This window comes from Ursus americanus, chromosome 4 (assembly GCF_024610735.1).
Source record: "Ursus americanus isolate L20-20 chromosome 4, mUrsAme1.1.p, whole genome shotgun sequence".
NCBI classification, from domain to species: domain Eukaryota; kingdom Metazoa; phylum Chordata; class Mammalia; order Carnivora; family Ursidae; genus Ursus; species Ursus americanus.
Window position 1 is genome coordinate 58,224,080 of NC_142130.1, and position 27,212 is coordinate 58,251,291.

A 27,212-nucleotide genomic window follows, 5' to 3' on the forward strand; every position below is an offset into this window, starting at 1 on the left:
TAGTTATGTTTTTGTATCTTAAATATATAACATTAAATAAAAATATAAGAGTACAATATAACATATTTAGGTAGTGTTTATATGCTTTTAGTATAAGGGCAATTAATTTTACAAAAATCATGTGACTTAGTTAAGTCTACAGGCTAGTTAATGGCAGAGCTAGGATGCAATTCAAATTCTTTTGACTTCTAACGTTGTGCTTTTTCCGTGGCCTCACAGTTTTAAAATAATACTAGACTTCTCAGAACTGTAAGATAAGAATTGAGCTAATATATTGAAATGGGGAGGGAGAAAGCAATGGGAAAATAGGACAAAGTTCTACTTACTCCGGGGTCAATACAAGTCTCTTATACATAGGTCCCCTATAGATAAGACCTGAGTAAGTCTGCAAGACACGAGAGCTTGGACTAGTCCCTTGGGAAACAATATTCTGCTTAGAGATGCCAAAAATTCAGAAATAGCAAAATTAAAACCACCAAATGAATTAATAGTATTGAGTGAGGGTTTATTGCGCATATGTGAACAGTTCACAAACTGGGAGCTTTCAAATTCAAAACCGGTGTATAGCTCAGGTACATGACATTACTACACGGGAGGGCTTATAAAGTGAAAATGAGGGAATGGTTTAACCTTCATAATGATTGATCATTATCAATCTGGAATGGGGATTTCCACATGACAGGAAGTTGGTTAAAAGTGATTACCTTATACCATTTTTAGAAAGATGACTTAAGTTTTTTTAATTAACAAAGGTGTTTACAAGAAATAACCTAAGTTTCGCTATGTGCATGAAATAAGCTAGATTTAGTTTTGCTTGCATGATTTAAACTGTTTTGTCTGCTCAGAGAATTCTTAAGTCTGGCCTTCACTTTGTATTTAATTTTAACAAAGGAATCAATGTCTGAAAAATGAATAGAAGAATCTGAAAAACATAACTTGAGTTGGAGATAGGATTTGAATAATAAGATCTTAGCATTTGGAGGCTTGCAGACAAAAGCCTGGGCATGTAAATATATGCAAAAGATTAGTGGAATTAATTTCAGTTCCATTTATATTAAAAACAACCTACTATGAGCCAGGCAGCCAGGCACTCTCCCGGGCTCTTAGAGGCCAGAGAACACACAGGGTCCCTTTTGTGAAAATAACTGACAAATTTATTGATGATTTCAATATATTATGGCTAGAAATATGATGGAGTCAAGAGGATATAAGAGTCAAGAAGAGTGGCACACAGCACGATTTGGGAATTCCAAGACAGTCTTCTAAATGTTGCCTCTGATGTTTTGTGAGGTATGAAATGAGGTCGGATTAGCAAGATAGAGGAAGCAACAGCAAATAAAGGTGTTAAATGCCAACGATGCCAGAGGGGTCCCCTTGAGGCCTCCATGATACATCTCCATTTCTTGCCCCAAAGATGTCATTAGGACAACAGAACCTCCTTTAGATCTCTTTCCTAGTTGGGAATCTTGTGCCTTAAGTTGTGCGCCCTGAATATTCCTTCTTTATGGTTCCTTATCCATGACTATGGAATCTCTATTCCCACCTCCTCTTTGCTGTATTTCTTTCCCCCAGTGAAATACCCTCCTGAGGCACCATGCTCTCTCCACTCTTTGGCTGTGGTTCAATTAACAGTGATGCAATGATTGAAGAAGGAGGGATTCATATTTGTGACTTTGAAAAAATTTTTAAACAAAAATGTTTACAGTTCATGAGAAAAAAAATGTTACTGTGACCATTTTATCAAAGAAGAAACAGCTTCAGAAAGGTAAAATGTCCATGCACATGCAGCTGGTAAGTGATTGTGACATAGCAGGAGAGTAGAGTAACCTAGATGTCATCCCTTGGCTTCTGAAGGGTGGAGTGATCTGGACCACCTAAGAAAGACCCTTCTGGCATCACTGCAGGCTCAGATGCAGGCAGGCGATTGATGTGAAAACTTCATCTTCAATTGCAAGCATAGTTGTCTGACATATAAGGTGTCTCATTTCTGAGAGTGCGCTATTTCTTTCATTTTCAGCAACAGAGGTCTCAAGTGGGAAAAGTAAGAAAATCTTGTTTAAAATGGAGCCAGGAGGCCAGCAGGGGGGGGGCTCTGACGTCATATCACTGGTCCTCAATTACAGACCCAGCAGGAAGAAATGGACCTTGCAAGACGATGCTACTCTAGATACTTTGCCATCCCAGCAGTAGGAAGGAAAGTTTTTCTCCTCCCCTGGCAACAGCCCAGCCAATGAAAGACTGTCACAACTGAGCCAATGAAAAGCAACTATATTTCAAACTCCAAGATTATTCCCAAGGACTTTTGTTTCTAAAAGTCCCCACCTGTCCTGTATGAAAGAACTTTTCAGTCCTTTGTTTTCCAGACTTGCCTATGGTTTTGCTGTAGCTTGCTTGTGCAGGCTTGCCAATTCTTTGCTATTCTTGAAGAACACATTTTTGCCGGTAAAACAATTGACAGTTTTATTTTTAAAGTTAACACAAGGAAAAGGAGAGGGCTCAGCAATCAAGTATATATTTAGAGTATTCATAGAAGAAATGGAGTAAGTTTGGAATGAGAGTAACCTTGACCGCGTGTTTTGATTTAAATGAATACCTTGCTAAATGGAGGTGGGAAAGAAAATTGAGTTAAATGACCCGGGGCTGTATTTCCTGCAATGACAGGAAGGATCGTCAGAAAGAAGAACTGGAACAGGTGAGAGTTGGGGCAAGTCATAGGGGAGTGGCGGTGGTGGTATTTAAGGCCTAGGGAGGAAGTGCTGCAAAGAGAGAAGAGCACGTGGGTAGTTCGGTGGCCACACAGGGCCCCAGGTCAGTAGGCTGGGAGTCAGCAAGCCCACTCCCTCCTGCAATCAGTTACGCCATGACCCAACGCCTTCCCGTCTGAAGTGGAGTCAGTCCCTGCCTCAGGTCATTTCTTATGTCATATGACATATGTCAGGGTAGGAGTCCGTCTGCGTTATAATTGTAGCAGCCTCGGGATTCCAATGTCTGGCAGTTACTAAATTTTAACGGGCTAAAAAGGAGTTTCTTGTGCCTGTATTCACTGGTGTTTCTAGATTGCTGGGTTCACCCCCCCTCCCCTCCCCTCCAAAAAACTCAGTTTTTTTGATGTTGCTTGGATCCCAAGGCCCACAGCCAGTTAGCCTTTTCTTTCCACCTTTCGAGTCCTGAATTCTTAAACGTGTGTGGAGATCAGGGAACACTCTCCACCTCTAATATATGAGAATAACTAGCCTAAAATATCTCCACGTTACCATTTATTTGGGTTAAAAGATGGAGCCAATTTGACATGTACTTCTTAGTAGAAATCACAGGTTACTTTAGGGAAACAATTCACTGTCCTGGTGTATCCATCGACCCTTTACTCGTGATGCGCCCACTACAAGGGGCTTTTTTAGTGTCTTGAACCAACTGAATTCCTTCTTATAAACTCTTTCTAAATATTCTCTATACTGGTGTTTTCTCTCCTTGCTTGCTTTGCTGTCAGACTTCTCACTTATCAAAAGTTACGTGAGCAATGCTCCTAGTAAATTCTTCCCTAGTTGCCAATGTCTCAATTTCCCTATGATGTTCTCACTATACAAATAGCTATATTATTAAATATTATTTTAATGGAATTTTTAAAATACCATGCTTTTCATTTTTACTGTTATACACATATTTTAATTATACCTAGATTTGAGATCATATGTGATTTCACCACCCTACAAATAATAAGTATTCCATTTTAAGAAACTCCAAATGTCTTGGAATTGGCAAATCATCAATGAATATTTTTTAATTTCAATAGTGATTCCTATTCATAATGAACCTTTATTCTGATTCTTTTAAATAAATAAGATGTAAATATATGGAAAATGCTAAAAACTATGCAGATGTTCAGTTCATTTCCCTTATATTTCTTTATTATACTGTGTTACAAAAATATACACGTTCTTGGGGCGCCTGGGTGGCACAGCAGTTGGGTGTCTGCCTTCGGCTCAGGGCGTGATCCCGGCGTTATGGGATCGAGCCCCACATCAGGCTCCTCCGCTATGAGCCTGCTTCTTCCTCTCCCACTCCCCCTGCTTGTGTTCCCTCTCTCACTGGCTGTCTCTATCTCTGTCGAATACATAAATAAAATCTTTAAAAAATATATATATATATGTATATATACATATATATACATATATATATATACACGTTCTTGTTGAGTCATAAGACGATGAAAAAAATTCAAACATGATCATATATCTGATTCAAAATTTGACTTTGTGATGGAAAAATTTACTTTACTTCTATGAGCCCTTTTTATTCCAAATACAAATTATTGTTATTTCTTCTGATTAAGTTGATATGGTATATGAAATATACATAAGAAAAGTAGGACAGAGTAACCATGCAGTAAATAATATGCACTGACACTGTTTTACTCTGTATGTTATTTTACATGTAATTTTTTTCCTAACTGTAGACAAGGAAACTGATAATGTCTCTTCATTCCTGGGTCCTTTACAATCAATATAGATGACTATATAGTAAGTTAATTTATGCTATCTGGAAACGTTAAACTCAAAACTAATATAAACAGAGGTAATGCTAGCAATTATGGAAGAATTCCCCATGACAACAAAGAAAGAGTAGTTGTAAGGAAACAAGGTTTTTTTTCTCCCCCCCATCTTTGGTACATGTTTGTTTTATGCTTGGTTAAACAATATTCAGTTTCACAATGATCATTCCCCAAATATAAATAAGTATTTTGATTAAACCATAAAACAGTAAAACCAAAAAATAAGTTTTAGTATGAAGATCTGAGCAGAATATTTGGCAAGGTAAGTGGGGGATGTGATTTAAAAATAAGCTTCATTTCATCATATATATTTATTCTGGATGGGATTAGATTATACAGTGCCTTTATATGATGATGATGATTATAGATATGTAGCAGTTTCTTTTTGAGCCTCTTTTGTCAAGAGATCTGGAACTGAGGTAGAAAATCCAGCAGGGATAGTATATAGACTTTGATTCTGAGTTATTTAAGAGATAAAAGGAAAACAGTACATTCCAACTCCTAACCTTCTACATATGGCCAATTAAATTAATTTCTTAATTGCAAGATCTTCCTAGTAATTTTCGTGAAAGAAATAATGCAGCCAACTAATCTCCCTTTCTTGTCCTCAAAGGAGCATTCCTTCTTGGCCTGGACATCTTCATTTTGCATAGACGTGGATGACGACGGTTGTGAAGGTAATGATTTAACACAGTTAATGACTTGTTTGCTGCTGGGCTTAGATTTCAGTTAGTATTTTCAAGGAAGAAATCAAGTGTGGCAAAATGACCAAGCTAATATGGTGTTTGCACTAATTATGTTGGTTTTATAGCTATCAGTAAGCTTCAATAATTAAAAATAATGAGGAAGAGACACCTTCTCTCCTACTATATCACTACCAGGTAACATATTTAAAGAAAGCAAATACAAGACTGATTTTTTAAATGAATTTAACCATTTATTAAAAAGCAGTTGAGATGCACATGTGTGCTCACGTACACACACACACACACACACACACACACACACACACACATTCACCAGAACCTTACAGTTTCATCCAGAAGCTCCTTTTAGTCACATACTCTGTCCTGATAGACACTGGTAAACATCTAGCCAAAAACCAAACAAACAAACTTTGTTTGAGGCAAAAGGATGGTTTTAATGATAATATTCAGTGAAACCTTATTGGAATTAGATGACAGTCTCTGAATGTGGGATGGCCCTGGAGAGAAGGCTTATCTTAGATCGAGAATAATTCCCATGGGTGGACTCAGTTGTATGCCCTCAGTAGCCAATAACCCCCGCAGCTGGGACACAAGTGCCTCGGTCCTGAAAGGGAATCTAAATGGAACAAGACAATATTCACGACAGACAACATTTTGTACTTCTTGAATCCACTTGTAGTATAATAATTTTAATACATCTGGGAAGGCATCTTCAAGGCATTTTGGGCAGTGTCTTTTTCTGGAAAAACTTTTTTAAAAAGTTAGTGAGAAAAACTACAGCCCTCACTGCTTTGGCTGCTTTCAAGATAATTACTATCTTTTCCCTCTGATATCAAATCTAAATTCCCCCTGAATCTGATCTAGATCAGCAAGGCCATCTAAGTGGCTTACCTGGTGGAGTGACCTGGACACTCATCTCTGTGGTGCCTGAACCCCAACACCTTCTCATGCTGTGACTGTTGCACTCAGTAGTTTAAATTTAAATTAAAAATGGTGAGTGGAATACCAGGAGATGGCTCTGAAGCTCACTTAGCTGAACAATGTCCTGGCAAATGTTTAACAACTAGCTCTCTAGAAGAAAGAAAATAAAAGCCCCGCTTTAAAGCATTCTATGATTTCTATAGTGAGATATTCCAGGCATGGCTGGTTTCATTGATGCTGTGTAACTGAACAAGGAACTGGGAAGAGAGGCAGATAACAGGCTGTGATGCACAGGTCTGTAGAGCCTACATTGGCACACCGTGCCTCGATGCCAGCATATTCCTCTCTGTCCTGCTGGGTAGCAGCATCTGTATTTCCTCCTGATGATCAGTCAGTAATCTGCCAGGGTGATGTCTCCTTTCCTTGCCTGCTGGTCCCTTGGCACAGAGTCCAATTAACTGGGTGGCAGCCATAGCATAAAGTTTAACTCTGATCTGTCACTGATGGAAGAGATTTCCCTCTGGGAAATAGAACCTTTAAAACTTCTTAGTCTAAAATGCAAGGGCAAGAAGCAGCATTCCCTCCACTCTACCTTCACTGATGGTGCATCACAAGGAGTAAAGGTAAGCAGAATGTCTTCCACTTTAACTCCTCAGTTATCAGACCTTGTATTCTACCTTTGGGGACACAGCACCGTAAAGTTGCCATTGATGATAGCAACAGATCTTCTCAAGGAATCATCTCCAAGCTGGCACAACAAGCAATGTCTTCAAAGGCTGTTTTATGGGTGTCTCAGACTGCAGCTTCTTAGAGACACAACATGTGGTAAAAGTAGATCCCATACTCATCTACGTAACACCATACCTCCCTTTTAAAAAAGTCTCCTTGCTCTATAGTTATATTTTGCAAGATCCCTTGTCAGTAGATCAAATACGCTGTAAGCTCTCAGATTGTTGTATTGTCAGAAGAACTGTGGGAAGGGAAGTCAAATCCATACCTAGAATATATTAATTTCAGTCAAAATGAATCACTGCCCCTTCCAGTGTGGAAAGGATCCAATATAATTAACTCATTAGCAAATGGCACCTTGATCTCTTTGAGAAACTGAACTGGGACTTTACTGTTAGTCTCTGTTGTTGGCATGTGTGACACTAGACAGTGGTTTGGTTAGATAAGACTTGGTGACTAGGCCATTAGGACTATGCATATCCTCCAGTTCTGTTCCCAAAACTACCTTCATGAGCCCATGTACTAGTCTGGGGTGGTCAGTGACAGATGGTGATGGCAAGCAGCTGAATCATTCTGTCTACTTGGTTGTTTAGTGGCTCTCATATGGTACATGGTCACTGGTGGTGACAAAAAGATTGTTGAAGAACAATTAAGTTCATATATACCTACATTAAAAAAAAACTAACAGCAAATCTCTTTTTAAAACTTCATAGGCACAAAGTACTAACAATTGGAAGCATCTCTCCAAACTAAGCGTATCAAATAAACCTATATTACCAATTAAGGATATTTCTGCCGGAAAATATTAGAACTACTTTTATAATTTTGCTTCTGAAATCATTTGACTACAAGGAAAATTATATTCCAGTTTGTTAACTTTTTGGCCACCATTTTGTATATTTAGAAATTTTCTCCAGGAAGGAACAACAAAATTAAAATTGATTTTCAAATATACTGATGTGCTTGGGGTGCCTGAGTAGCTCAGTCAGCTAAATGGCTGACTCTTGATTTTGGCTCAGGTCATGATCACAGGGTCCTGGGATGGAGCCTTGTGTCAGGCTTTGCTCAGCGGGGAGTCTGCTGGAGATTCTGTCTCTCCCTCTGCCTTGACCCCTGCTCGAGCTCTCTCTCTCTCAAATAAGTAAATAAATCTTTAAAAAAATATGTATACTGATGTGCTTAAAAAATGAAAGTAATGCTTTTTCTATCATGTTACTTTTTGTAGTCCTTTCATATTTTACATTATCTTGGTTATTAAACTACTTTTTTTTTGTATGCTAGAGAATGTAATTTATTTTTCAAGTCCCACACATTTTTCTTATTGTTTCATGACCTTCTCTCCAATTTATCCTTTTCCTCTCAGTAATTATTTACACTTTATTTTATTAATAACAAAAAATTTCTATCTTTTAACTCTTCAGGCTTTTTGTTTTCTATGTAATGTTAAATATATTGTAATGGAAGCTTGCCTTGGCAAATTTACTAAATCTGAATTTTCCTTTAGAAAAATCCCATATAAGTTCCAAAAAGTGATCTCTAATATTTGCAGTTGAAGAATAATTCACTGCAGTATTCTACTGGTTTCTGAAGTTGGTCACTCCTAATTCACTAGTCTTGAGTTTCTCTATTTGTGAGAATAAATGTACTCAAAATTAGGAAGATTTCCTGCAAAAAATAGAGTGGGTCTGCTCCCAATTCTTTCTGCCTTTGACTTATCATTTGTTGGTGCCTTTACGATGTAGGTTTGTTGATAGAATTCCTCTGGATGACCTATAGCATATGTGAAGATTTTCACATATATTATAAAACTCTCCATAAAACTGTCTCCAACACTATAAACCATATATTACTCATGTTCTGAAAATGCAAAGATGAATAGGACTATTATATAGGAAAAGTTTACTTTGGGGATCAATAGCAATGACAAAAATATAAAATGCACACCTGTGTACTTCAAATAGTAGTTTGTATGGTTAATCAGCAACACCAAAATATACAAATTAAATCATTGGGAATTACTACTCTATTATGTCCTTATTTTCTCTATGATTACTACTCTATTATGTCTCTCTATACGTTATATATAAGGATTTATATATATATATATATATATATATATGGATTTTATACATATAAAACACACCCCTCATAGAGTTTTATGGTGTTTGTGATGACTGGAATAGAGGGGAAAAAATATCCTTTTGAAGACTACACAGGCTTGGCTGTGATAAGAACTTTCGTTCTTTTATGACAGAAGGAAGGTTTTTGTCTTCTAATTGTTTGGGCTCTCAAAGATAAAAAGGTTAAAGCTAGGGTAGACTAGTAATGGAAAAAATTAGTGTTTTAACCTAACAAGATTCATCCTGTGGATGATTAACGAAAGGCATGTATGACCTCATGGGAAATCGGCAGCATTAGAATCTTGCCCTGAACACAGAAGAATCTATTTGATATAGTTAGTACAAGAACTAGAGCTGTCCATATACGTTGCTATAGAGCTTTGCAGTTATAAAGCAACACTTAAACAGGTGCAACATACTATAGACTATATAAAAGCTTCTCTACTTAAAAGGCTGAAAGAATAGTATATGGGCCTATAGAAATATCATCTCGTGCAATTCATATTATATCCTTCAGATTTTTTAATTCTAGGTAATTTAATTACCATACTTCAATTTTAACATTCAGAATGTTTTTATTAGAATAACATATTTTGCCATTCATTCATTCATATATTTCTTCTATAATCGAAATATATTTAAAAAGCAGTTATTTGATATCTTTCATATATGCAAAGCCATGAGTTATAAAAATGAAAGAACTCAGTTCTATCATTTATAACACTTATAAGAGTAGAAATTAAACAGGAGACTGAATTGATAGTAATATAACTCAAAATATGATTTACATTATGAATAAAAAAACCACAGGAAGTTGAAAAGGAAGAATTACTCAAGACTGAGGTAAATAAATAAAGCTATAAATGAAGAAAGGGTGATTTAATCTCATATTAAATCTAAAATAAGATTAAGTTAATCTTCCATTAAATAATGGAATCTTTTTTTTTTTTTTTAGATTTTTTATTTATTTATTTGACAGAGAGAGAGAGACAGCAAGTGAGAGAGGGAACACAGGCAGGGGGAGTGGGAGAGGAAGAAGCAGGCTCCCCGCGGAGGAGCCTGATGTGGGGCTCGATCCCAGGACTCTGGGATCACTCCCTGAGCTGAAGGCAGACGCTTAACGACTGAGCCACCCCGGCGCCCCCCAATGGAATCATTTTTTTTCAACTGCAAAGATGTTCTAAGATAAGGACACATGAGTAAATACATGAAAATGGGAAAATTTGGGGTGTTCTGGAACAGCCACATTTCTCATAATTTGTCTGAGTATTAGTAATGGGCAAATTAAAAAAAAAAAAAAAGTAAATCATAGTTGAACTCTGACTACCAGGAAAGAAGAGGGGAGAATAGTTAATACTATATTAAGGATTTATTTTTATTTAGTAGGCCTTGGGAAGTCACTGAAACAGTTGAAGACAAAAAAATGTCCTTCTCCGTGCCACAAATATTTATTGAAAAACTATCATAGTGTAGATTCTACCACTTTTTTTTCTGAAGATGGATAGGATCTAAAAGTAACCTTCTCCATAAGAAAATTTTCCTGTGATAGTAAGGCTAATAGATTTCACAGACTACCATAATATATGACACATGACAAGTCTCAAGAGAATCACAAAGATGCATGAGTGGAAGAATGAGAAGTATGTATCATGTTTGCAGATTTTAAAAGTTGATGAGAGGTAGAGAGAGGTGGTATTTTTCAGGTCTGGATAATAATCTGTACAAACTAGCAGGGGGATAAATTTGTGGGATGATCTCAGGTGACAGTCAATAGTTCTATGGTTAGACCAGAGGCTCTGTGTAGAGCACAAGAAGGCAGCAAGTTTGTAAATTGGGGTATAGCCATATTATAGATCTATTTAGAGGGAGAATTAGATTGAACTCCATTACTGTGAAATGAGAGGTCACAGTTTGGCAATGACAAAACTTAACTTGTAATCATAAAAGTTAAATGATCAAAGAATAAATTAGAGTTTGATGAATTCTCATTGAAAATGATAGAGCTGAATCACAAAGTTCCCTCTTCCAAAACATAATGGACCAATAAAAAAATAGTAATACCACTACTACCACCAGCAGCTATGAACATCTGTTGAATTTTTTATAGAACTTATTTTTAAAAAATAATGAAAAGAAAAGAGAAGAGAACCTTTAGTACAAGCTTAATTAGGATGTTATATAATGCCTTGGCAGAAGGATGAGGAGGGACAATTTACACTGAAAAGAAAACAGTCCAAAATTAAAAAAAAAAAAAAGTGCAAAGAAAAAAATAAACTTCAATAATGGACAAACAGATTTAAAAAATGGATACAGTAATAAGGAGAGTTACTACTATGGAAAATTAAATCAGTGATGGTAAGTAAAATTCTCCCAGAGTACAGAAGAAAGAGAGACTAAAGATGAAAGCTAAGAGGCATGTGACCAATAAGCAGGGAAGCAATGCAGCTCAAACATTTTTGGGAGGTAAAGAATTTTAAAAAAGAAAACAACAGTTAAATTAAAGAAAATAAAGCTTGCTTCAGCAGCACATATTCTAAAATTGGAATAATGCAGAGAACATTAGTATGGTCATTGCACAAGGATGGCATGCAAATTCATGAAATGTTCCAAATTTTTCTAAAAATAGAATTGCCATATGATCCAGTAATTCTACTACTGGGTATTTATCCAAAGAAAAGAAAAACACTAATTCAAGAAGATGTATGCCCTCTTCTATTTATTGCAGCATTATTTACAATAGCCAAGATATGGAAACAGCCCTAGTGTCCATCAACAGATGAATGGATGAAGAAGATATGATATATATACACACAGAGACACATACATTACTCAGTCATGAAAAAGAATGAAATCTTGCCATTTGCAACAATATGGATGGACCGAGAGGGTATAATTCTAAGTGAAATAAGTCAGTCAGAGAAAGACAAATAAATACCATATGATTTCACCCATATGTGCAATTTATGAAAGGAAACAAATAAATAAACAAAGGGAAAAAGGGAACAAACAAAAAAGGCAAGCTTACATACAGAGAACAAACTGGTGGTTACCAGAAGGTAGGTGGGTGGGGGGATGGTGAAACAGGTGACGGGGTCAAGAGTACTCTTACCCTCATGAGCACTGAGAAATGCATAAAACTGCTGAATCATTTATATTTTACACCTGAAGCTAATATAACACTGTATGTCAGTTATACCTGAATAAAAAATAAAAGAAAAATAAAAGAACAAAACAAAATGATCCATTGTAACAGAAGGAAAAATCAAGGGCTTAAAGAAATTTTCCTGAGATAAAGCAGAGGCTGAAATGGGGAAGGGAAAAAATTTACAAATACCCAAGCTAATTATCAACAAAGTATCAAAATCTAAATGGTTATTTCAAATGACAAGGGGCAGGAACAATTTATCCACCAACTGCATTATCATTCAATTCTCTTTTATGTGTGAAAACAAAATAAGGATGTTTTTAAGATATGTGGGGCTTCAGAAAACATCCTACACACAAAAAACAGGTAAGTTCTTTGAAGACAGACAATATCTATCGTATTTATCACTTCATCACCAGTGATTGGTGGGGAGGCTAATAAATAATGCTCTCTACATCCCCTTTGTTGTATGTTTCTGGGGTTTTCCATTTCCTATTGGCCATTCTGCATTCTGTAGCAGTAGATAGCTGACACAAATTAAATATATGTTTCAGATGGTGATAACTTCCAGGGAGAGAATGAAGCAGGGCAATGGGGACAGGGAATGCTGGGAGCAGGGGAAGGTTTATTTTGTAGAGAGTGGCCAGGGAAAGTGAAATAGGTGAATGACAGTTGAGTAGAAATATGTAGAAAATGGTAATTCCAACCAAGGTAGTTTGAACGTTCCCCTCAGCTTGACGAAATATTAGACAGGCTTCTCCCTGCCTCTAAGCCCTGAACTGCCTTTTCTTAGAGCATGTGCGTCAGAAAACTTGTAATTGTACATCTTTTCATTGCTTCTTTGAGATACAAATCTTTTTAAAATGCTTCTTGCCAGTTTTACAACCCAGGCCTGTCTCTCTCAAGGACCTGGGAGCCATCTCTTTGAAATGTAATCAAGGAAAGTAGTGCGCCGATCCCTCAGTTTCTGCGGGAGGGTCAGAGCCTAACTTTGGCAGGTACCTTGATCCAAGTTACAAATTACCTCCTGTCAGGAAGATGGTGGAAAGTTTACTTTTAAAGGCTCTATTTGATCTGCATATAAAAGTTAAAAATTGAGCTATCCTACAACCCAGCCATTGCACTACTGGTTATTTACCCCAAAGATACAGACGTAGTGAAGAGAAGGGCCATATGCACCCCAATGTTCATAGCAGCATTGTCCACAATAGCTAAATCATGGAAGGAGCCGAGATGCCCTTCAACAGACGAATGGATAAAGAAGATGTGGTCCATATATACAATGGAATATTACTCAGCCATCAGAAAGAACGATTACCCAACATTTACAGCAACATGGACAGGACTGGAGGAGATTATGCTAAGTGAAATAAGACAAGCAGAGAAAGACAATTATCATAGGGTTTCACTCATTTATGGAACATAAGAACTAGGAAGATCGGTAGGGGAAGAAAGGGATAAAGAAAGGGAGGGGTAATCAGAAGGGGGAATGAAGCATGATAGACTATGGACTCTGAGAAACAAACTGAGGGCCTCAGAGGGGAGGGGGGTGGGGGAATGGGATAGACTGGTGATGGGTAGTAAGGAGGGCACGTATTGCATGGTGCACTGGGTGTTATACGCAACTAATGAATCATCGAACTTTACATCAGAAACCAGGGATGTACTGTATGGTGACTAACATAATATAATAAAAAAACATAAAAAAAAAGAAGTTCTTATAATGGTATTTGGAAACCAGTGCTAAACGTAAGTTTATAGTAATTCTTAAAATGTACTATTTATTTCTTAGTGTCAGGAACATGATAGTAGGATGTGAATGTACTTTTCTTACAAGGTTAAAACTCTGAAATAAGACCCATAACATTAGGGGGGGGAAAAAAACAATCCTTTTCGAGGGTAGGCCCAACCAGTAAGCATTGTGGTGTTGGGGCTGTTGGGTGGGTCTCTGACTTAAACCGTCTCCCCACATAACTTTACCAAAAAACCAAAAACCAAAAAACAAACAAACAAACAAACAAAAACAAGTGAAGGCAGCTATTGAGACACTGGGTAAATTTTTAATTAATCTGAGCCATTTATAGGAAACTACAGTTAAGTTTGGGTCTAGGATAAAAGGCACATAGGACAATTATTTTCAAAGAAAATAAGAGAGATGGAAATGATTAGAACTCGAGGTGCTTTGCAGAAGACAGAGGGGTATTACATGGGAAATGTTCTGCACAGGAGAGTCTCCGGCCTTGGGGGTAGTTGAGAGAATGAACTAAAGGTATTGGAAAGGAGAAGAGGGTACAAAAGGGAGAGAGTCCCTGAGAGAAATATTTACTATTTGGTGGTGTTACATTTTTCTGTGGGAAAAAAACAAACAAACAAAAAACCCTTACTTTCAATGTAGCACATTAAGCCAGTCGACATATTTACCATGTTTCCACCATCAAAGTGTCTATTGGGGTAATACTAATACCACTCTGCATATTATTTTCCGGGATTTTATTTCCTTTTTATTAACTGGTTTGCTCTCATGATATCGTAGCATTCCCCAAATATTAAATATTTTCAATAAACACGTGTGGCTGTTTCTCCCAGCACCAGGTTACAGATGCCTTGAAACGACATGTACAGTTTCAGGTAATCTTGTAGAATAATGATCTGATCTAGGTTCAGTTTAGGCCTCACTTACTGTGCATGTTCTTGCCCTGCTTTCTGGGCTGGAGCAACTGTCCTGAAAGAAACACGAGATACCTAGCAAGAGTGTGTGCTGTGGGATGGAGGGCAGCAGAAGAGTCCCTTGGAACAGGTACTCCTAGGTACAGTTTACTGGGCTAGTATGTCCTGACCGATGTCTCCCAGCTACTCTGAGTAGTAGGTCCTAAAGGCTTCTCCTGATTATTTTTCTCAGCTGATGAGAACCACCTAAACTGGGAACGAATCCCCTCCATCCCTCCCAGGACAGCCTATTGCCAATGATGGATGGATATGTGGGTTAAAAAGTCTAACCCTCTTCCCTCAGGGGGAAGGAGGAACTGTGTGGCGCTTATGGTTGAGTCTTCTCCTTGTGGGTCAGACTAAGGCTGAGACTCCATCACTCTTATCTCCTCCTTCTCTAGCCTGCTCGTCTCCATAACCTAAAGGTTTATACTGAAGAACAGTCCCTCAATCTGCACCAGAATCCCTATCTCAGACCCTGCTCTTGGGAATTTCACCTAGAAAGGTAACTTTCCGAGTTGTGTGTGGACACAACATGATCGGCTTCATCGTCTACTTGCAGCAGGAGCCTCTGTGCTTTCGCTCCAAGACCCATCTGTTTCTGTTGGGGCACGAGAAACTCTCAGGCTCGTCTAGCATCCAGGAATGAAAGACTTGAAAGTAAAGTGTGGGGGAATTAATATCTTCTGGGTCAAGTTTTGACTCACGGGAGAAAGGAGACTATAGATGGGTATTCATCCTCCCTTCTCTCCTTCCTTCATGGAGATGAAGGCTTCATTTTACTTTGCTGCCTACATTCCCTCAACACAATATAAAATCAAGCACTCGGCTGGTCAAAAATGTGCCCTCTCTTTCTGTCATTTCTCACTGTTCAGCCAAGGGTACCAGACTAAATTATAATCTGGGACAAAATGTGTTTTTGATGATTTTGGTGAGTATAAGAATCATATATTTTTTCTACCATGGCCATTGTTCTAGAGGGAATAGCAAGAGTAGAAAAAGAAAATGAAGAAAAATCTGTGGAAAGTTAATTTATTTATTTGCCAGAGAGAGAGAGAGAGAGAGAGAGCGCACACAAGCAGGGGGAGTGGCAGGCAGATGGAGAAGCAGGCTCCCGGCTGAGCAAGGAGCCTGATGTGGGACTCGATCCCAGGACCCCAAGATCATGATCTGAGCTGAAGGCAGACTGAGCCACCCAGGCACCCCTGTGGAAACTTTAAAACTGAACAGAATTGAAAGGAATTAGGATAGTTAAGAAAGTGACAGAGAGAAAGGCACATCTATATCTTACAAGAGAAAAGGAAGAGAAATTGTTGTAGTTCTTTTAGATGGAGACCAAACTGATGTCGAACTTGGTTTGACACATATTAACATGACTGAGGACAGTTGGCTTATTAGGACTGTCTTTGGGTGAGAGATGAAGAACCTTCTAGGTAAGGAGTTATTTTCATTGAATGGAGAATTAAAATATACATAAGCATACATACGTGTAAAGGCAATGCCACCATTCTGAGCACTACACAGTATCCATCACTCAAACGGTAAGAACTCGCCTGAGTCTTATTTAGACTGAGTAAAGTGAAGATGAGAGTTCCTTTCTGGAACCCACTGATCAGGAGTCTGACACTGCATTTCTTTGCCGTCTATTCAAGAGCAGCACCACAGAGAATTAACATACATTTTATCTATTTGAGAGTATAACAATCACAGCATGGGGATACCAAGAAGGCGAATTTAAAGGCTTATAGCACTGGGGCGCCTGGGTGGCTCAGTCTGTTAAGCATCTGCTTTAGGCTTGGGTCATGATCTCAGAATCCTAGGATCGAGTCCTGCATGCAGCTCCTAGCTCAGTGAGGAGTCTGCTTCTCCCTCTCACTCTGCCTGCCACTCCCCCTGCTTATACTGTCTCTCTCTGTCAAATAAATTAATAAAATCTTTTAAAAAAATTTTTTAAAAAGGCTTACAGCATAAGCTAGAGATACAAGGAAGCAGGAAAAGATACAATTTTTGTTACACTTGAAGAGGGGAAATGATTGCAATCATTTAAATGGGCTTAGATAATGCTAGCAGTGGCTTCAGTTTTGAAAAAAATATTTAATTTTTTTATTCTAGTTGTGGTGGTGTCACTGTTATTGCTATTATTATGTTCCTGTGTGTAGTGAGCATCTATCCTGTAGAGTGAGATGAGCGCTAAGAATCTTCGGCCGATGTGAGAGGCCCGAGGAGCCCACTAAGACACAGGAGCTAGCAGAACACAGGAGGCAGGACAGGAGCAGGGGGAATGATGGATAGCATGCCAAATGCAATCGGAGCGTTTATAAATATAGTGAGACAACTGCCAGGGATTTCAACCGAAGAAAAAAGAAAGGCATAGATCATGGGCAGGACTAGTCAAAAAAAGATACAGTGTATAAGAGACGGTGTAAAGGAAAAGCCTTCAGCTTCCTCATGGCAATTACACTTTGTTTATCTGGTCAATTTGAGATTTTTCCTCTGTCATTTTCTAACACATTTTGCGTCAAAGGAAGAGGATTGGATCGTTACCTAAAAGAAAGAGAAGAGGGAGTTAATTGCTGCTGTTGTCGAGTTTCCACCGTGGAGTCAGAAATATGAAAATCCACATTCCTGTTAATCACAGATAACAAACCGGAGAGAAGCGTGGGAGCACGGCAACCACCGTCACGACCGCTCGTGCGCACGCCTCCTCGTGCGCAGCTGCGGGAGCGGGGAAAGTGACTCTGTCTAGGCTAATGAGGCAAGACAAAATAAAGGCCCAAGTCACAGCAGAAAGGCTCTTAAATGCACAGCTGTATCCGCTGCTGTCTCTTTCTGCACCTGGTCTTCAATTGCAGGTTAAATTTTTCTCTGTCGCAATCTGCTTGCTTCCCTACAGGGCCCCCTAACATTTTTCTGAGTCCAGTCCAAGCTGCTATTGATTATTTATTGTGGGCACCCGTAACTGGTGACATTTGATTTTCTCTTATCGGTGGGCCCTGAGCTGAAGTAACTGTCAAAATCCAAAGTCCATGCAAGATGCAACATCACACTAAGGTGTAAGAGTTCATTTTAACTGTTACACAGCACTTGGCTTGCGACACCCGCATCGTCCATTAGAAAGGTGTGCTACAGGTAACAAGCGTGTGGGAGTTTGAAAGGACAATAAATGAAACAGTTTTCATTCTCATATTTGGAACACGTTGGAAAGGGTAAGATACAGGAGATGAACAGATGGCTATGTGGCAACTAACGCTGATTTGGGAAGGTGGCTTTAGGTTAAGGCTAAATGGACGGGCTCGGACTTTATGTCTGGATTATAAAGACTTCCTACCTTAGTCACCGGCCGAATTGGACAACTTCGGCTTCTCATTGGGCAGTCAAAGATTTTTCCTGTAGCTCTCTCCAAAGAATATGTGCTTTCTACAGAGACTGTAAACTAATTATCATGTAATTGATAGTGGTAATAATAGTAACAGTAATAACAAAAATGACCATACTAAAACAATAGCAACAGAAATCACTTCTCACAGTGTCCCTTTAGAGCCTAAGTGAACAGGTTGCAGCTATTCCTCCTACCCTGGTAAAGTTTGACTAAGAAAAGGAAACTAGAGGGTTTGAGCCTGGATGTAGAAACATTCTGTCCACAGAAACTTGAGGAGGAACGACTGTCTCTTGCTCCCCATGACTCTCCTATGAGTCAGGGCTCCTTTGTGCGGAGCCAGAGACACAGATGGTGAAGTCCAGCAGACCGAGGATGTGAGGAAGGACACCTGTGTGTGGCACTTTTGCCACCAGCCTTCCCTTCTATTGTCTGAGTCCAGGGCAATATTCAGGGAGAGTAGGTGAACAGGAGTCACCTTCTTATCGCCCTGAGAGCTGTTTTCTGGTGACAGTTTTTGGACATAAACCCATAAGCACAGGAACTCCTATTGCACACATCTTTAACTGTTAGCATCTACTTCAAGAAATCTTTGGAAAGACCAGATTTCTAGTTTCCCTGTGGTAAATTGCAAGCTCTTCTTGTTGAAGGATTTTCTGTTAGCTCTGTTTCCACCAAGTCATATGAATTGTTGAGTTCCTCAGAATTTAAAACCTTTATTACTCTTAACTCACACTAAAATGCTGCTTCGGCATACTTTCATTTGCTTGCTTTGGTCTTCAACTACTTTATGTTTTGGGCCTAGAATTGGGATTTGGGCATGAAGACAGGTGGCCAACACAGAATAGCACATGTTGAAATTGAGAATGGAAACATGAACTATGGATGGTAGAATCAAAAGATGAAAGTGTTGATCCCTGATGAAAAATATTTCCATTCTATCAGTCCTGTGTGCTATATCTACAAATTTGCTGCATGAGAGTTTGGAATAAATGTCCATCTCCCTTAAACAACTTATATCTTAGGATGCTTTCTGTATATTTGCAGTTAAACTTAATTCAATAAATATAATATTGGTACCAAAACCTAATGCGAGGTCTTGGTTTTAATGACCAGTGTAAGGAGATAGGGATAAAATATTTTGATATTGCAAGCAGAAAAGCTTAGACACAGATGGTGTAAGGTGTCCCTTACTTCATAGCAAAATGCTTGGCCAAACCATTATCCTCTGCACCTCAGAAGCATCATTCAAGTTACAGAAAATATTTCCTTCTGCCAACTGTTTAAGTAGTCAACATTTCCTACCATCACCAAACTACTGGCAACTATTAATCTGTTCTCATTTCTACCATTTTGAATTTTATATAATGCTATATGAGTGGAATCATATAGTTTATAGCCTTTTGAGTCTTCCTTCACTTAGCAAGATGTATTTAAAATTCATCCCTGTTTTATTATAGTTTGTTTCTTTTTATTTATGAATGGTGTTCTGTCCTATGGATAGATATACTGCCATTGTTTATCCGTTCATGGAATGAGGGACTTTTGGATTGTTTCCATTTTTTCAAATTATGAAAAATGATTCTGTAAACACTACTATACAAGTTTTAGTGTGAATGTAAATTTTACTTTTTGGCACAAATAGCTAGAAGTGTGATTGCTGGGGTATATGGTAAGTATGTATTTAAGTTCACAAAAATTGCCAAGCATTTTACAAAGTGTCTATTTTTATTTTGCATTTCCCCTAGTAATGTAGAAGCTATACCCTTACCAACAATTACTGGTGTCAGCCTTTGAAAAGGTCATTTCTGATAGGTGTATAATAATATCACATTGTAGTTTTAATAACATTTTCCTAATAGCTAAATTCATTGAATTTCTTCTTATGTGCTTATCTGTATAGCTCATTTAACTAAGTGTTTATCAGAATGTTTTATCGTTTTTAATTAGACTTTTGCTCTTTTATGGTAGAGTTTTGAGATTTCTTTATTACAAATACAACTTATTTGTCAACTGTGTGATTTGTAAATATCTTTGTGCTTTGGTCTAAGCACAGATAAGAATTCTGTCTTTGGGGTGTCTGGGTGGGTTAGTTGGTTAAGCCTCTGACTTTGGCTCGGGTCATGATCTCACGGTCCTGGGATCGAGCCCCACATCGGGGTCCCCCCTCAGCAGGGAGTCTGCTTCTCCCTCTCCTTTTGCCCTCCCCCTGCTCATGCTCTCTCTCTCTCTCAAATAAATAAATAAATAAAATCTTTTAAAAAAGAAAAGAACTCTGTCCTTAACACATTGTAATAAAAAATTTCTCTTACATTTCTAGGTAGAGGTTTGCATTTTTATGTTTTACATTTAAGACTGATCCATTGGGAGTAAGTTTTTGTCTAGGGTATAGGATACAGGTCAAGATTTTTTTAATATTATTTTTTGCATGTGAATGTCCAAATACTCTGGATTCTTTCTTATGCACCATTGATCTATGTGTTTATCTGTTCATTAATACTATAATATCTTAATGTGGCCTTTTATTAAGTCATGAAAAAAGGCAGCAAAAATCCTTCAAATGTATTCTTCTGTTTTAGCTACTCTGGTATCTTTGCTTTTCCATATAAATTTTAGGAAGAGCTTGTCAATAGCTACAAAATTCTCCCGGGATTTTCTTTGGGAGTATAATGAATCTATAGATCAAATGAGGGGATTGATATCTTAATACTTTTGAGGTTTCAATTCATGAACAAGGTATAATTCTCCATTTATTTAGCTTCTCTTTTATCTAGGATTGCCTTCATGAGTACTGTATAATTTTCAATGTAAAGAACCTGCAATTTTTTTATATTTATACTTAAGAATTTCACCTTTTTTTGGTGCTGTTACAGCTGGCATTGCTTATTTCTTGTATATGGAAATACAATTGATATTTTCATATTGATATGATTTCCTGCAATCTTCCTAAAGTCACTTATTAGATTTAAGAAATTTTTTGGTATTTTTGTTGATTTTTTAAAATGTAGATGATGATATCATCAGTAAATAGAGAAAGTGAGATAGGTTTTTTCCCCCCAATTCTCATTTGTTTTCATTTCTTTCTTTCTTGGTTTTTGTTACTTGTTTCCCTGACTAGGATGTCCAGTATGATGTTGAATGGAGTGTTAAGAGAAAACATCTTTATCTTGTACCAAATTAAGGAGAGAAACTATTTAGCATTATAACTGTTTGTTTTTGTGGTTTCCTTTCATTCTGTCATAGTAGATGATAAATTTTGTCCTGTATCTATGAGAAAGTTGTTTTTCTTCTTTAGACTCTTATGATGAATCAGTTTAATTGTTGAAACAATTTAAATGTTGAAACAGCCTTGGTTCATCCAATTTGTGGTGATATATTACCCTTTTTCTATATTTCTGGATTCCATGTGCTAATATTTTGTTGATGATCTTTCTATTTTCATGAGGGATATTTATCTATGGTATTCTTTTCTTTTAATGTCTTTGTCTATTTTTGTTATCAGTTAAGGCTTTTATTTTATAAGGGAGAAGCATCTGAACTAAGTTCATACCTTCCTGTGGTTGTTACTCTTTTCTTACCTCAGGCCTGTTTCATGAGGGATGTTTTCTCCGGACTTATGCGTATTTTTTATGAGTACTTAAATCAAGTTCATGAATAAGAGCCTACAACTGAGTACAGATTCCTTTGCACATTTGATCTCTAGTGTTTCTATATGCTGTTGTTGCCCCGCAGTTAGCCTTGAGCAATTATTTGTCACTTCTAGCAAGTTCTGGTGATGTCTCCCCAGAGTCAGGACAACTCATTTTTCTTGAGACCCTCATTTTTGATGGGAAAATAAAGGTTGTGTATTTTTAGTTTTTCAGCTTTGTTGTTGTTGTAAAGGATGGAGCAATGCTCTTTCTGTATCTCAGTTATGGAAAGGAATTATTGAAAATGCATCTGGTCAATAATCCTAGCTCTAGGCACCTGTACCATTGTTTAGAAAAGTCTTAGAACATGGAAGTTCTAGAGTGAGAAAGAATCATCTCCTTTTCTTTAGCCTGGATCTCAGATGAACTAACAGGTATGTCTCTACACGTAACGACACATCTCAAATACCCTACCATACTACTAGGCAACTTTTTGGACATTAGCTTTCCTTCTCCCTGTTCATAATCATTTCGGTTTTGGTACTTACATTGAACAGAATAGTCAATTGGGTTTTTTTGGAGAAATATTTGGAAGCATAAAGGAAATACAGTCTGTTTCTGATTGGTAAATATCTTGTATTCTTGAATAACTATGACTCACAAATAATTCCTACTAATAAACTCAACTATTCATAACATAGGATTTTGCTAACATTTTTACGTAGTCAGTTTTACTTTATGAAACCTACATAACATGTGAGTTTAAAGAATCTCATACAATTGTATTAAAATCCTTCAGATTATATGTTATGCAATAAGTTTCAATTTTTAGTACTATGAGGTTTTGCCTTAAAAATATTCACATTAGTATTTGAGAGGAAAACTGGAAAGTAATGTTTCATGAACTACTAGCCAGATGTGACTTTGAACCAGACAAATTTAAGATAGGTGTGAAACCAAATTACTATATCATGATTCAGTTTTCTTTAACATCTTTTGTGTAAACATCAGAAATGAGAAAAAATGAAAGTACTTTATTAGTATTTATTTCAATTGATAAAGCACTTGAAATTTTTTGTATGAAATTAAGAAAACGATTTTGAAACTCCTAAATTTTTATAAATGTTATTTATAAATCAAAGAAGAAGAAATTACTTGAAGTGCAGACACACTTTAAAATCACATATTTTGGTGGTGTAAGGTTCAAAGTTAAGTTCTCACTCACTGTGAAGCACAAAGAAAGGCTTCACAAAATTGGAAATAACACTTATCTGAATTTCATTTTACAGATGCATTGAAAAATTTTTATACTTACTGAAACTGTTGCAACAATATTTTTTATTCAAAGAATTATTGCCGGGCAGTCTTAAAAAAGTCATTGCTTCCTGACACAGAAACTTGTTAAAAATTATGAATGCCAGAAAAAAATAATATTAAATGTCTGTTTATCTATCAAGTTTATGAAGTTTAGCAGAGACTTTGGTAATTTTTTTCATGACATATCAATAAAATTCTGAAGTGAACTTTTAGTAAGGACAATAGGTTCTGGTAATGTCCCAGAAAAGACAGGGTAATTGAACATCTAGATCAGTAAATGATAAAATATTCAAAGTTTTGGCATGCTTTATGAAAGCTAATCATTCTGTAGTGAGTTGTTAATGTCATTTTGACTTCTATGTGGAACTTCACAAAGGATTGTTTCTTGGAATCATAGAATAATGTACAACATTTTAAATAATTTTATATAATCTTCCATTCTGGAGAAGACATAAATGCCCACACATTAAGAGTACAGACAAATACCTCACAGTTGATTTTTATGGTAGAGGAATGTATAAGACCCTGGTAATATTTCTCCCAAGAGGGTAGTTTTTTAAAGTGATAAAATTTTAGGAGATTTATCTTGGCACTTAAAAAATATATTTTGGGGTGTCTGGCTGGCTCAGTCAGTAAAGCATGGGACTCTCCATCTTGGGGTCACAAACTCAAGCCTCATGTTGGATGTAGAGTTTACTTAAAATATTTATAATATCTAAAATATTTTTATGTATTATATATAGTATATATAAATAACAAAATATTTGGTAGTGAATATGTTGAATATGCAAATAAAATATTTCTAAGATATATCCTAATGAATTACCAAATATCATCTATAACTCAGTGATTAGAATTATTAAAATTAACAACTGCAACACAGCCTTTTTGTAATAAGTTGATTCTATTAACTCAGTCTAAAATTGATTGATAGGGGCACCTGGGTGCACAGCGGTTAAGCGTCTGCCTTCGGCTCAGGGCGTGATCCCGGCATTATGGGATCGAGCCCCACATCAGGCTCTTCCGCTATGAGCCTGCTTCTTCCTCTCCCACTCCCCCTGCTTGTGTTCCCTCTCTCGCTGGGTGTCTCTATCTCTGTCGAATAAATAAATAAAATCTTAAAAAATAAATAAATAAAAAATAAAATTGATTGATAAAGTGTACAGTGTTCATAAATTTTAAAGAGTTGCATTAATATGTTTTATAGTATTTATTAATAACATTCTAAATCTATGTCTAAGATTTAGATAATTAAAAATATTTTGATTCGAAATTCTCAATATTTTCAAAAATATTTCAAGTAATTGTATTTCAATGCTCAAAAATTATTTTAAAAAATAAACCACAAATAATAATTCTAAAAATTCTGAAGTTTCTTACTAAATATGTCTTTGATAATCAGCATGTTTAATATATATTTAATATATGTTATAACATATAATGTAATAATTATATAACAATCATAATAATAACATAAAGTATAATCATATTTGAGAGATTTGACTTGAGAAATTACTAATAGTAGTTACAAAAATGAAAGTAATGGTTACATCATTTTATTAGTCTATACATTCACATCCTTTAAATGTGTTTTGTTTGGAAATTTCAGTTCAGACATCTGTTTTATTTTATTTTATTTTTCCAAAAGACATGGCAGCTTTCAACAGAGTTGCAATTTGCTTGTTTTTTTGGGGGGAGGGAATGTCTTGCATTTGTACTTTGTTAGAACATATCTCAACTGATAGAATAATACAAAAAAGAAACAAGCAAACAAACAAACAAAAGTGTATTTCCAAGAAGAAATGGATACATAATAAATATAAATCATATTCCAAGAGTGTGTCATTGAGTAACATCTGAAATACAGACCTCTCTACCATAATTTTCAAATGTCTGATGGTGAAACTTATACTAAAAATGAAGATAGAGGACTTGTTCAAGAAATACCTGTCATTATTAGTGTGAACTTGGGTGTGCCATGAATTCTTTAATCTAAGTATTTATATAAAAATAATGTATAGTGATACTGCCTTGATTTCCATGTTCTTGTGATTATTATATGAAATCAAGTATATGAAAATGTTTATAAGCTTAAAATCTTAAACTACATTTGCTAGAGGGGTTGTCCATACGTTAAAATTCATTCATCTATCTTTGGCTTATTTATGATATTTGTATACTTTTGGTCACTGCAAAAAACAACAGATGGTATATGAAAGTTTTCTTATTAGAAATGCCTGACATAATGATGTATGAAGCATAACATAAACGGTACATTTAGACATATAAAATTACTGAATCACATGATTGCTTTGAGTACGAAAGGAGATAATGTATACAGATTACTTAAGCTAATACCTTGAATGCATTATGTACTCAATAAAATGTTAAAATCATAGTAAGTATCAGTCCCAATGGAGGTTTTTTAATGCTTCTGGCATTAGTGTGTTGAGATAGAATTTCAACATTTTCTCTCTTTAATATATAAAGCATCTCTTCTTTAATCATTTTTTTATTAAGAACCTGAATACTAATTAAATAAGTATGGTTGAATGTGGAAGGTAATTTTAAAATGCCTCCAGTACTTTTTGTTTTCTTTAATAAAAGCCAAAAAGCAACACTAACAGTTAAGTGGCACATGTAATACTTCGAACATTCTTGTTCTCTAGTTCTTGAGTTATTTGGTGAGGGTCTTGCAATTTTATGATTTGCTAGAAATACTATTCTCTCGAAAGTTCTCAAACTTTTTTTTTTTTAATCTGAAGTGTGAATTTAGATGGTTGTATGTTATACTGCATCATAAAAAATTTAAAAGTAGCAGCTGGACCCAAAATCTGCTTGGAGTTTTTACCAAGTCTATATTCTGTTGTTTACCTGATTATCACCATTTACATATTCAGTTTATGCAAAATAAAAAGATCTTAAAATCCAAGTAAATATACTTAACAGTCCTTACAATTTCCTAAATTTGCATGCCAGGAGCATATGTGTTCTACTGTTTGTTAAGAGACATTTAACTTATATGAAATTAGATACATTCTTGAATAATAAAGTCAATCGGTTAATTTTTAGAATAAAAATATCTAATACTTGTGAAGGTCACGGTCTGTGGAGGTCTGAGAAAATTATATATTTTAAGTTCAAACAGTATTTGAAGTCAGTAAACATAATATTAGGTATGGACAAAAAAAGTTCCCAGATGGAAAAAAAAGTTATTTCATTTAATATAATGTTCTTATATAAAAATCCAAAATATGGGTTTTTTATTTACTTTTTTTTTTTTAGCTTTGCTATTTATGTGGAGTTACTATGTATCTGTTCTTGGTGGTGGAACCACTGGACCATATTATCTCCTCTCAGTTATGACAGGTATTCAGCCATATACTTACCCACTGGAACATTATAGGATCCTAGAATGTTACAGTTCAAAAGGACTTAGAAATATTTGATACTGTCACATTTTTTATTTAGATGAAAACTTCCATTGATTCAATTATATAAAACCAGCACAAGTGTAATTGCTTAGCTGAAACTGGGCAGGAAGCATAGAATTATGCCTTGTGTTCTCTTTCTTGTCTACGTACCCTCACTCGTATGTGGCCTTGGAGGTCTACTTCGAGAGTACACCATAGTGGATTTGATATATCCGAAGCTCGGAAAGTGAGGTGCACGTCGATGGTCACACAGCAGAATAGTGACAACCTTGACTGGAATCCAGTTGTCCAGAATGCAAATATATTATCCTTACTTCTTCACTACCTGCTACCTGGTGATGCTTAATTTTTATAAAGAATACACAGCTTCTCAGTAGCAGACTGGGTTCTAGTTCCCTTTTCCTGATATGAGACTTTATCATGCTCTAGCACTTCACCCCAAACCATATTTCCCGAACGGAACTGTCTTTCCTTCCGTGGCAGATGTGAATTGTTTCCTATCATCTATTTTTCCATGTTCCCTAATTATAGTATTACCTGATTTTTTTTTTAAGAATGCCAATTGTCCAAGTAAAGATT

The 27,212-nt window shown here is 36.3% G+C and overlaps 1 non-coding gene across 1 annotated transcript; it reads left to right on the forward strand.

Annotated features, from left to right (window-relative positions):
- Positions 1 to 11,539: 11,539 nt before the first annotated feature.
- Positions 11,540 to 11,642, forward strand: LOC123784457 (U6 spliceosomal RNA). The gene has a single exon (XR_006777451.1). It is a non-coding gene; the product is annotated as a U6 spliceosomal RNA (small nuclear RNA).
- Positions 11,643 to 27,212: the final 15,570 nt, after the last annotated feature.